The following is a 6,000-nucleotide window of genomic DNA, read 5'->3' as shown; positions in this document are numbered from 1 at the left end:
CAATTACATGTGTGGTTTCAACTCCAACTCTATCTTTACACTGACTACTGCAGTAAGTCAAAGATCTGACTAGGCTAATCCCATTTTCCAGCACTTGACCCATAGCCCTAGAGGCTATGGCAACACAAGTAAATATCTAAATACTTTTTAAATCTTACAAGGATTTCTGAATCTACCGCCCTTTCAGGCAGCGAGTTCCAGACTCCCATCACCCTCTGAGTGAAAAAGAATTCTCCTCAACTCCCCTCTTAGCCTTCTACCTCTTACCTTAAATCTATGTCCCCTTGTTATTGACCCCTCTACTAATGGAAAAAGTGCCTTCCTATCCACCCTATCTATCGTGCCTAGTTTTCTGGCTTCCCTGACGCCTTTCCACCTTCCCCTCTAAATTTGGTATTATTAAGCACAATCTCATCCTGAGACGGCATTTCAACAATAACTCAGCAGGTGTGACACCTGTTGTTGTGTAAGGAGTAGTTCTGTAATGAAAAAGAAAGCGTGCTAGCTTGGTTGCCAAGGAATCACCAGTTAGCTTGTTCATACCTACCTTGAATGATTGAACTGCCCTTTTGGTCAGTCCATTTGAGGAGGGGTGGTACGGTGCAGTTTTCACATGAATGATACCATTGAGGCTGATAAAAGTGCTGGGTTTCAACAGTTTAAATCCTGTGCCATTATTGGAAACAATTACTTCTGGAAATCCGTGACTGGCAAAACTCTGACGTAGTTTCTCAATTGTAGCGGCTGATGTTGACTTCACCTCACAAACGTCCAACCATTTCGAATGGGGGCATCGACAATGAGCAGAAACATTGTTCCCAGGCTAGGTCCAGCATAGTCAATGTGTAACCACGCCCAGGGTCTACCTCATCACTCCATTGGTTGTAACTGAGCTGTCACTGGCAACTTTTGCAGTTGCTGACATTGCCCACAGTGCTTTACTTAAACTCTCTATTTTGCCATCCATCCTAGGCCACCATAGATAGCTGCGTGCTATGGTCTTCATTCGGGAAATTCCTGGATGGGCACTGTATAGTTCAATTAAAAGTGGTTCCTTTCCCTTTGGAGGAACTATCACTCGTACTCCCCACAATAAGATGCCACCCTGGCTGGTTATTTCATGTCTTCTGTTTAAGTACAGTTTCATTTTGTAGATACGGGCTCCTGTGACCATGTAACGTTTCTTCTTGTACCTGAGATAGGACTGTCTTGTCCAGACTTGTCTAATCTCTGACCTGTTGAGCACATACCGATGAGGAATCTAAGAAATTTAACCGTAAACAAGTTCCTGTGGAATTGGGACGTTCCTCACCATTTTTTTTAAAAGGCAAATGACTAAGGACATCGGCGTTTGTGATTTGATTGGCAGGCCTATGTACGAAAGTGTATTCGTATGCTGCCAGAAATAAGGCCCATTGTTGTATTCTTGTTGAGGCTATGGGTGGTATAGACTCGTCCTCACTGAACAATCCTCACAATGGTTTGTGGTCTGAAACAATTGTAAAATGGCGGCTGTGTACACACTGGTGAAAGTTCTTGACACCAATGATGATGGACAGGCCTTCTTTTTCTATCTGTGAGTATCCCTTTTCCACTGTGGTGAGCGTCCTTGATATGTAACCTATTGGTTGTTCCGTGTTGTCGTCCATCCGATGAGAGAGCACTGCTCCCACTCCGTAGGGAGATGAGTTACATCTGAGCACCAATTCTTTTGCCTGGTCATAATGCACTAATAGATTGGACGAGTGCAACAATTGTTTCACCTTTATGAAAGCTTCTTTCTGGGTCACCTCCCAAGACCAAATTTGGTTCTTTTTAGTATAAATTGGAAGGGATCAGCACTGTAGACAAATTGGGTATGAACCGCCCATAATAGTTGATCATTCCTAGGAATGATTTGAGCTCTGAGGTGATCTTTGGTGCAGGTGCCTCTCTTATGGCTCTCACTTTCTTCTCAACCGAGAAGAGACCCTATGAATCTACCCAGTGACCCAAACAGATTACCTCCCTTGCTTGGAATGTGCACTTTTCTTTCGAGCACAGACTTTAATCTCAGCTTTCTTTTTGACTTCACTGTTGGCCAGACTTCTCTCAGATGGAAGCTCAACTTGTCTGAGCTCAGTGGCTGAGTCTCCCAAAATTTCATTATCTGTCTGCTTCTTGGAAAATTTTATGACTTTTGCTTCCAAAGCCTCTTTTGCTTCATTTAGCTGATTTTTCAGCTCTTCTGTCTCTTTGTATGTGTTTGCTGTCTCCTGGAAAATTGAACATCATTGCGCATTGTTATGCAACTCATTCTTCAGTTTGTTCAGAGAAGCACTGAATTCTTTCTGTTTCTCTTCATACTTTTCCAGAGGTACAAACTTTGACCTGAGGGAATCTTGTAGTGTGTGAAGGTCTTTCAGCAGGTTTTCTTTTTCTCTTTGAAGGTTGCTCACCTCACCTCGAACTCTGTCAGCAAGCAGGGTCTCTTCGAGTTAATTCTGCTGTTCTTCCAGGTTATTGTTTAAGACAGCCTGCATTCCTTTAGATTGTTGAGTCCTTTTTCAAAACAGGAACACTTCCAGCTTCCTTTTGGAATCTTAGTGGCCAATCAAGCTTGATTTCCCTTAGCTAATTTCACCCTAGAAGGCTTGGTTCTCTGTCTCTCAATACTAACACTGGTAGCTTGGCCAATTGGCTTCCATAATGGACAATTATTCTACATATCAAAAGCAGAATTTCCTGGAAAAACTCAGCAGGTCTGGCAGCATCGGCGGAGAAGAAAAGAGTTGACGTTTCGAGTCATGGCCTCATGACCCTTCTGCATTATTCTGCATGTGCCTTTTACTTGAATATCTTCAGCCGAATATATTTTTAGCTTGGCAGATGTTTCTTCTAAACTTAATTGATGTTCACTATTATTCAAACATCTGAAGGTATGTTCCCCAATTACTGTAGTGGAAGCTCCCATGTCCACTTCCATTCTAACAGGTTTGCCATTTACTTTCACTGTGACAGATATTGGTTCTGTCTTTCCGACTTTCAGATTAAACAGTGAATAAGTGTCTGAATTTGTTGTTTCAGGCTCTTCTACATTGTAGATTTCATTGGGCTTCTTCTTTTGTTTACAAGCCTGCTTGAATCTTTCCTTGCACTGTCTCATTATATATCCATTTCTGTGACAATAGTAGCATTCGATTTTTTTAAACTGCCAATCACTTAAAAGACTGATTGTTTCCACCTCTATTAAAATTATTCTTCAATTTCACTGCTAAGTTATTTTTCTTTATTCTTGGCTGTTTCCTGCTTCTCGGCTGAGCCTTTCATTTTTGTGCCACTTTTGGCTGAGCTTTCCCTCTCGATGTGGAGAACGGATCCATTTTGCGCACCCTGTATTGCTTTTGAATCCTTTACTGCGCTTTCCATGGCCAACGCTATCTCTAGCGCCTTCTTGAAATCCAGATTCGCTTCAGTCAATAATCTTATCTAATAGTGTTCTCTTTCACACCACACACGAATGGTCTCTGAGCATGTTGCTAAGAGTTGTATCAAACTCACAATGTTCCATTAGCTGCCTCAAAATTTGCAACGTAGCATGCAATTGTCTCACCCAGGGTTCTATTTTGTGAATTAAACCTGAACTTCTGCATCATGACTGAAGGCCTGGGTTGAAAGTGACCCTTCATGAGTTCCACTAATTCATCAAAATTCTTCGAATCTGGGGCTGTGGGTGCCATTAAACTTTGAATCAGACTGTTGGTTTTTCTCTTACAAGTACTCAATAGGATCGCTTGCCTCCTCTCTTCTCCTGTAATCATGTTCGCTTGAAAAAAGAATGTGAGGCGTTCTATGTATTGAGACCAATTGTCTGTGGCTGGTTCAAAAGGATCAATTCTCCCAAATTGTAGCATCTTGAGAGAGGATAATTTCTTCAATTCTAACAGAGCTTGGTATTTACAATCACTGGGCAAGGTACAGTGCCGATTTCTTTTTAACTTGATTTCTTCTGTTCAATCCTGTTTTATCCTCATCACTAGTTTGTTGTATGGTGGCCAAGTTGTGCTATTAATGATAGAGTTGATCTGCAGACACTTCTTGGGTGGAAACTTTAAGTTTATTTACAATATACTCAACTGTGGTTTCAACTCCAACTCTATCTCCAAACTGACTGCTGAGGCAGCCCGTGCTACTCTTCTATTGGTTACTATAGATCATGTGATCTTGACTGACAAGTATTATTCTTAAAGGTACATTTCACACTAAATAAAACCATAATTACTACCCCCTGCAAAGGATCTCAATGAGGTGACTGGTCGGAAGAGTGTTCTCAACACCCATTACAGCTTGTTTGATAAAAGACTGGTAAAGTCCTAACCGTTCCAAACACCAAACATACATTCCAATCAGATTCACTCTTTTTAACATACAAACATACGAATTAGGAGCAGGAGTAGGCCACGTGGCCCCTCAAGCCTGCTCCGCCATTCAATAAAATTGTGGCTGATCTGTATGTAACCTCAACCCCCACATTTCTGCCTACCTCCAATAACCTTTCACCTCTTGACACCACATTGCCTCAGACTTCTAACTTTACTGGCTACAGAAAAAGAAACTATAACTAGCCTTTATGTCCTTTACTTGATGGTATTAGCAAACTAACACTCTCTATCACTACCCATATTCAGTGAAAACCAGAGATTCAACCTGGACCCTCTTGATTGTTATTGCACAGTATTGTGCAGGGTGGTGCATTTACTCACCGAGCCATCAGTGGATCCTAGAGGGTTGTCTATGAGTTTCCTCCTCATTCTTGGAGTCATCCACCCTGAGAAAAAGAGAAGAAACTAATAAAAATATACCTCTATTAACGCCAAAAATCACAAGTTATTCCATTATCATATGTCTTCTGAACAAGAAATTAGAAAAATTCTGAATTAGAAGAAAACAAAACAAAGGGGTGGACTGACATCCACAGCCTATGCCTGCTGTCAGACCTGCAGACTGGGTAGAGAGAAGAAAGGAGAAAACAAAACAGGTGATAGGAACAAGTAATTTTGGGCAGGAGATGAGTTTAAGAATTTATGTTGTGAATCTAAGCCAAGATCCAATGTTTTAAGGGTGGGGTGGCTGACTCTGGTACTCCTTTCCCAGATTTCTTTAGGTGGCACATTTCATTTGAAGTCACTTTACCTCGAGTAGTACCCACCTGGACTCAGTCAAGATGTTAGACTTGTTTATCCAAAACAGAAGGAAATATTAGCAGAGCTGTGGGGAAAGAAAGGTGTTTGCTCTAGCTGAATGGCTCCTTCAAAGAGCCAACTCAGGTACAATATGCCAAATGGCATCCTCCTGTGCTGTATTATTCTACGATTCCTGCACAGGCAATTTTGAAACTGGCTAAACTTAACATGACCATTCAATGAGGTTCTGAAGAGAAGCATGGTAACTGTTCTCCAAACTTTATAATGGTAAATGACACAGACAGCCAATTGGAAATAAATGTAATGGCACTTCTGGGACTGATGTCTAAAATATGGTTAAACTTCAAATATTTATACAAAGAATCAATACAGCAATCTAGGGCAGAATTTTCCGGTCAGTGAACAGGGGTGGGCCCGACACGTCAACATGTAAAATGACGCGCGATGATGTCGGGTGTGTGTCCCGACGTCATTGTGCGCTATCGGGATATTTCGTTCAGCAGGCTCATGCCGAAGTTGGCTGCACGCCTGCCGAAATGTAAATGGCCTATTAAGACCATTAATAAATCAATTGAGCCACTTGAGAACACTGCCCGTCCAACCTTAAGGTTGGCGAGCAGGTGAAGAGCCCAAGCGGCCTTCGCGTTTTTTCAAGAAACCTCATCCACGGGCAGGATGAGGTTTCCTGAAGCTTTTATTAAATAAATAAATGAATTTTCATAAATATAAAAACATGTTCCCACACATGTGACACAGTCACATGAGTGGACATGTTGACATACAATGTTAACTCAATTCTTTAATTATTTCAATATTC

The 6,000-nt window shown here is 41.5% G+C and overlaps 1 long non-coding RNA gene across 1 annotated transcript in view; it reads right to left on the bottom strand.

Moving 5' to 3' along the window:
- Positions 1 to 4,749: 4,749 nt before the first annotated feature.
- The window catches only part of LOC121281320, a 68,816-nt gene continuing 67,565 nt past the window's right edge, over positions 4,750 to 6,000 (bottom strand). Inside the window, exon 3 of the long non-coding RNA XR_005943860.1 lies at positions 4,750 to 4,807. This is a non-coding gene — a long non-coding RNA (uncharacterized LOC121281320). The remainder of the gene's footprint in view (positions 4,808 to 6,000) is intronic.

The sequence above is a fragment of the Carcharodon carcharias genome, chromosome 8 (genome assembly GCF_017639515.1).
Source record: "Carcharodon carcharias isolate sCarCar2 chromosome 8, sCarCar2.pri, whole genome shotgun sequence".
NCBI classification, from domain to species: Eukaryota; Metazoa; Chordata; class Chondrichthyes; order Lamniformes; family Lamnidae; genus Carcharodon; species Carcharodon carcharias.
The sequence above is the reverse complement of the archived record's forward strand: the minus strand, read 5'-3'. Positions and strand labels throughout refer to the sequence as shown.